Source organism: Acanthisitta chloris, unplaced genomic scaffold, assembly GCF_000695815.1.
Source record: "Acanthisitta chloris isolate BGI_N310 unplaced genomic scaffold, ASM69581v1 scaffold20789, whole genome shotgun sequence".
Classification (NCBI taxonomy): domain Eukaryota; kingdom Metazoa; phylum Chordata; class Aves; order Passeriformes; family Acanthisittidae; genus Acanthisitta; species Acanthisitta chloris.
The window spans coordinates 22,267-28,973 of NW_008692317.1; positions in this window are offsets into that span (position 1 = coordinate 22,267).

Consider the following 6,707-nt stretch of genomic DNA (forward strand, 5'->3'; position numbering starts at 1 on the left):
AAAGCTGTGGATTAGATGTTTATTTCCACCAAGAGACTATTTGTGAACCCTGCTTACAAGCACTGAGCATGCCACACAAACAGCCACAGGCCATTAAAAACCTTTCTGACTTTGATTTTTATCAACTGCTCTGTTTCATTTCAATCCTGGGGGGAAAGTGTTTTTATATACCTCAGCAGGAGCCCTCATAACCCAGTGAACTCACCTTGAGGTTACCTCGGGTGTTCCTTTCAAAAGGAATTGGTGATTGGATATCAACCTGTGTGTTTTAACAACTGATCTTTGTTTTCTAGAGAACACTGGCATTGTTTTTAAGTAAATACAAACCCCTTGTTACTGGTTTTCCACGTGGCAAACCTGAACCAGGGAGACCAGAACACAATAGACACAGCTGTAGTGCCTGGTGTGAGTTGGGGATGTGGTGCCTGAGCTCAGGACCCTCCTGGCTTGGTGCTGTTCATCCTGCAGGATGACAGTCTGGAATTTAGACTTCTGCCCCACAACCTTCAAGACAGCAATTTGTTCCAGACTGGAGAGAGCTGTGGGGAAGGGAGGATGATTTCCTGGGTCCTTGCTGGAAACTGGCTCCAGCAGGAAGGTGGTTTAATACTGTAGTTGCCCCAAAGCAGCTGACTTATCTCAATCTAAGATTTACCTGAATCCCAGTCATGTGTGTAGATCCAGAGATGGTAATCTGGAGTAATCTTTGCTAACTTGTGCATTGAAGTTCTAGGTAGGTACAGCTGAATTTCTCCCCCTAGACTCCATTTGCAGCCACTGATCCCTCCAGGGGGCAATTCATTTGGGCAATCCCTCCTGTTCCTGTAGGGTGAATCACTCTCTGGATAATAACCATTCTGTCCTGTGGACTGCAAAAAGAATTTTGCATGAGTAGTTCGAATTTTGGTCATTAATGACTTCATTTAGGGGTGACGCAACTTATGTCAAGTGACCCGTTCGTGTGGATGAGTTCATCTGCACCTGGAGTCATCCTGCACATGGCATCCTGCACTGAGGCCTGAAAACTGCTAAATCAGAGGGAAATATTTTAAGAACTAAGTTGTTTACTTCCCTCTGGAAGGATCACCAAACCACTTTGCTGAGTTTTGCATCTGTATCTTCGAACCGTCTTGCAACAGTTGGAACAAAATAACTCTCCTGCCAGAACCAAGATCCTTGAAGCAGAAACATGCTGGACCTTCAGAGCTCCAGGATCAGGTGGTTCCACAAAGGCACTTAAAGAGCAGAAGGTGCCAACCAAATCCAGGAGGAGCATGGATAAGTGGCTGTGCTGCCCCAGAGCAAGGCTGTCACAGCCTGGGTAATAGCAGAGCAAACCTGCTGGAGGTCACACTGTTCTCCCTGCTTAAGAGCACAAGGACCTGGAGTACAAGAGTACAGGAGAACAAGGACCTGGAACTGAGGACTTGCAAAGGTGCTGGCATTGTTTGAAACTTGGTAAGTGGCTTAAACATGTTTGTGTGTCATTCTGAATAAATTTTTGGCAGCAACAAAAGCTTTTTTCAGTTTGTGCTTGGGCTGCTTGGTATTAGCAAGACATACATGCAAAAATGTGCCTCTGTACATAGAAAAATATGCTTGGTTACTCAAAAAAATGGTATTTGCACTGAGGGCTTTTTAACTGCTTAAGCAAGTTGCTTGTAAGTCAGGCTGTGGTGAGAATTGCTCCTGTGTGCTCAGTTATACAGTGAAATTGTGTGACACAGTCACAAGTCACCGCAGCTTTATGAGGTACTCACCTCCCTCTGCACTGCTTTGCTCCTGTCAGGAAGGTGTTTCATGGCTGGCATGGCATGAGGAGCAATGACAAGCAATGACTTGGTCAGCTTTTAGCAGTGCTCCTGTACTGGAAGAGCACTTCCCACTTGGACTGGCCCCTGGAATGGCTGTGAAGGAATCTTACACAAAGCAGAGGGAGCTGCTGCCTTTCCTGTCAATTTAGCATCTCTGTAGGAAGCTGATACCTCACCAAGTATCCTAAACTTACCTGGGTGGGTGTTCCAAACCTGTGCCTGGACAGCTGGGAGGCAGGAAGGGCTTCATGTGCAAAGCTGAGGATTTCCCCCAAAGCCCTAAGCACTTCCTTGGTGCAAAATTGTCACCCAGTTCTTTTGAAGGACAGCACAAGAGCTTAGCCTGTGTTTTTAGACAGCTGTGACCAGGAGAGCCCTTGGTCAGAGGGATGAGTCCTTTGTAATTAGAAAGCTGAGTTAGTGCTGGTTGATAGGATTTGTTGTACTTTTGTTTTTCACCTTGTGCCGTGGAGGTGAGTCAAAGTGGTGAAAGGACTCTGTTACCTGCTCAGAAAGCAAACCCAGCAGCTCCTGCCAGTGGGAAGAAAGCTTTCACTGCATCCATGCACCTGGATTTTAACAGTCAAGAATTACCAGAGTTTCCAGGAGGGCTGGATTTAATACCTGCTTATATTTTCCTGCTTTTTTAGACTCTTAAGTCAAGCATCATCGAGAGCAACAGCTCATGGGTGGGAACAGTGGTTCCCAGCTCACTGACTTTTCAAGGAAGTACTGTTTTCTCGCAGGAGTTGAGATGGGTTTCAAGGTGAGGCAGATTTCCCAACCTCTCCCTGCCATCTGGTGGAAGGAATGAGGGCTCTCCTTCAGCCCAAGGACAACCCTTGCCCCACCAGTACTCAGGAGTCAGCAACAAATGTCCGAGCTACAGAGAACCGCTCAGACTTTACCAATTTTTCATGCAGTGAGGGAGATATAGTTTGGATGTTACAAAAACTCAAAGTAAGGATACCTTAATGCTAGAGAGATTGTCTTGAGAGGAGGGGAGTTTCCAGACAAGCATGATACCAGTGCTGCTGCTTTCAGGGTGGAAGATTGAGTAGAGCAGGTCTGCAAGCCTGAGCCAGCCAGCAGGGTGTTTGTTCCAGCATGTTCCTCCTCTGGGGAGGACTAGCACCATCCAGGAGAGCACAGTTTGCTTCTCACCTCTGGCACACTGAACTCTGTGGGGAGTTCACAGCCTGTTTTTCTGCTTTAGGATGGGCACAGCACGTGCAGCCTCATTGTACCCCACTCCAGGGACAGCTGGAACAGCATCAGGCAGTTTGTTGTCTGAAAGAGAGCGGGAGCTGGGCCATAAAACAGCAAAAAACCACTGTATACCTCATCCCTGGTCCTGTGCACTGACAGTGTGAGGGATGTAAGATGGAAAGTCAGAGCTGCCTGTGCTTTCTGTGGTTGTAAACAGCTGAGATAACACCAACACCAAGCCTGAACTTGAGTTCTCCGTGGAGAATAAGGAGGCAATGCAGGTGAGTGTGGGGCAGCTCTACCTGTTTGTAATAAACCAAAGAGAAATGGGCAATTCCAGTGCAATTTTCTGCATCTCAGCCCAGCTAAGTCACAGCCTCAGCTTACACATTCACAGCTCATTAGCAGACAGGACCTTACCTGACTCTGAATCTTGGGTGTGCCTGAGTGTGCAGGCAGGTTTCAAAAGACACAGTGCCACAAACCAGGCAGTCAGGCCTGTCCACTCTGCTGCACTTACAGTTTGGCTGGCAAACACTTCTGCTGCTGATTCAGAGCTCACAAAAGAGTTTCTCTGCTTTCATGAGCCATGGAAGAGCTCAGGAAAGAGACCTGGCTCTTGTTATAATCCCCAGAGCAAGCTCACACCTAGGAGTGTTTCCCAGTGCTGTGGATTCCTTTGGAGTCCCATGACTGTCAGGTGATGGCACCAGCAGTGGAGGCACAGGAAATGATCCCCCTGGGTTTGGAAAGTCTCAGAGTCTCAGAGCTGTCTGGGGTGTGTTGGAGGGCTCAGGGTGCTTGTTGCACACTGTCACATCCTTTGCCTGCTCTCATGCCTATGTCATCATAGAATCATAGAATTTAGGGGTTGGAATGGACCTAACAGATCATCCAGCCCCAATCCTCTGCCCTGGGCAGGGACTCCACCCACCAGAGCAGGTTGCTCAAGGCTTTAGCCAACCTGGCTGTGAACACAGGCTGTCTCCCAGGGCTGGGGCAGCCACAGCCTCCCTGGGCAACCTGGGCCAGTGTCTCACCACCCTTAAGAGTAAAAAACTTTTTTCTTACGTCCAACCTCGACTTTCCCTCCTTCGGTTTGAACCCATTACCCCTTGTCCTATCATTGCAGTCATCCCCAGCAGGGAGCAGGTCATTAATGCCCTTGGTTCTGGTCAGCTTGCATCATCTCAGGAGGGCAAAGCTACTTGTGATCCCTGCCAAAGTCGCGTTTTGAAAGCAGGACTGTCATTCCTGAGCTTGTGAGAGAAGCATTTGAGATCAAAGGCGAAGCTCCCATCCAAATGACACAGTAATCCTTGAGCAGCTTTCTGGAGAGGAGCACCACCTCTCTGCAGCGTGTGGCCAATTGAGGGCAACTCAGTGCACTTTTACAGCTCCCATTCTCCCAGGTCAGTAATTATTCCCCTCGCATTGCAGATGGAGATGCTGAATCAGACCAAGACGACTTGCCTGGGGCCCTAGAGCCGGAATTGCTGTCCCTGTGCCCATCACCAGCCGAGTGGTACCCAGGCTCACCTTGGCTCTCGGGGGCTGCCGGTTCAGCTGGAAACCACAGCGCTGCTGGATGACGTTTTGCTCTCCTCCCACTGAATCAGCCTTTTATTTACTCTTTGGAATGCAAAGTAACAGGACACCCTGTGAGTTTTATCTCTCTCCCAATCCTTTGTAATGCTGTGGAAGTTGCCGGACCGGATTGAGCCTTTTGAGATGGGCTGGTTTCGGGCTGGTCTGGCAGGAATCTGGGTGGGAGGGCACAGCCGGTGAAATTTGAATTTAGGAGTCACACTGAGAGCAGAATCCTTGAGCCACACTGCAGGGAGGAAAAGCCTTTGTCTCTGGCTGAATCTGGCCCACCGCTGCCGTGGATGGATGGTGCTCCTTTGCTAGAATTCCTGGGAACTGCCTCCACCAGAAGACTTTTCCCCGCAGGCAACCAGCACTCATTCCTTATGTAAGCAGCTACGTTCTTCCCTTCTTTCACGTGGATGGCATTCCCAGGGTTGGGAGCTGATGTGGAAGGATCCTGCCTGTCCAGACAGTGTTTGCTGCTCCTGCAGCTGATCCCTGTCTCCCCTGGGATCCTCCTGGGAGCTCGAGCTCAGGGTGCTTTAGCTCTTGGAACTCGCTCACAGTTCTGACCAAGCTGGACTTGGTTCTCAGATTTCAGGGCTCTCCTTCCCCTCAAAAGTGTGTTGAACCTCGGCTCAGCTCTCAGGATGCTGCTGTGGCCACTCTGAGACAACGTGAGGAGAAGGAGGTGACAACTTTTGTTGAATAAAGTGATACCGGTGAGGAAAAAGAGGCTTTGCTGGTGACTGCTGCCACTGCATGTGGGTAAGTGGCTTGGACTTTGTTTTCTTACATCTCATAGTGCCTTGGCTGTGCTCAGCATCCTTCAGACACACTAGAGACACACATGGAAGTGTCTTACCACAAAAGCACGTGGCAAACTGCTGTTGGGAACTGCTGGTTGATGCTTTGGGGCTGTACAGTGCCCAGGAGGAGGTGACCTGCTCCTACCATGGTGACTTGGCAATTGCTGCAGCACAGCCATGAAGTCAATTGTTGTGCTTCAGCAGCAGGAAAAGGGGAATCCTGGCATTAAACTTCTAACCAGGGCTCTAAACCAGCTGCCCCCAGCTATAGTTTATGTTTAACATGTGTATTGCTTGCTAAAATACCCCATGGAGGTTGTGTCCCATGGTTCAAAGAGCCAGTTGGGCTAATGAAATAGTTTGTAAAATGACAGTGGCTTGAATAACAGGAAACTGAGCATTCACAGCTCTGTGGGAAAGCAGTGGTGGATCTTTGCAGGAGACACTTTAGGCCTCACTCACAAACTGCATCTGTGTCTTGTCCTCATCAGCCACATCTCAGAGCACAGGAGTTTTCCTGGCACCTGCCTGGAGGGGATCAGTGCATACCCTGAGCAGGAGGGATGTGTGGAATCCAAGAGCTTTGTGCCCAAAATGTGCTGTGTCACAGGGGCATTAAGTCAGGCTGGAGCACTTGCGGGTAGGGAGTGGCTGCAAAAACAGAGTGCTGGGCAGGGCTGGGCATCAGCAGGGGAGCTGAGAGCTCCTGACATCAGCAGGCTGACTAACCAGCACCTTTTGAAGGGGAATGCCTTAAATCTGGGGATATTTCCTGCAGCTGCTGAGGGGGCAGGGAAGGCAGTGGCTGATGTATTCTACAAGAGCACAGAAGTTATGTGTGTTTTCCAACCAAAGAGAAAACAGCAGGATTAGGGACCTCACAGTGCCTCTTTCCCCCCCCCAAAAAATACCTGCAACAGGGCTGCAAAACCTGTGCTCTGTAGGAGATGTTTTAGAGCAAGGGGAAACAAAGGTGACCCAGCAAGTAACTGACTCCTGTGTGGGATCCATGGGAAGCTCCAGTTCCAGCAGAACCAGAGTTCTGGGGAATCTAAATGTTTAGGTGTGGAAAAAAAAGCAGTTTCAGGGCTGGATACAATTGGTGTAAAGAGGTTTGGATCAGTAAAAAAAAAGCAGTTTCAGGTTGGATGCAATTGGTGTAAAGAGGTTTGGATCAGTGTGGGATGGCCAGTTCAGCTTTGATGGGCATATCATGTTAGTTTGGACTGTCACATGGGGAAGTGGTGGAGAAGGGGAGACCCTTTCTATGAAAAATGAAATTTGA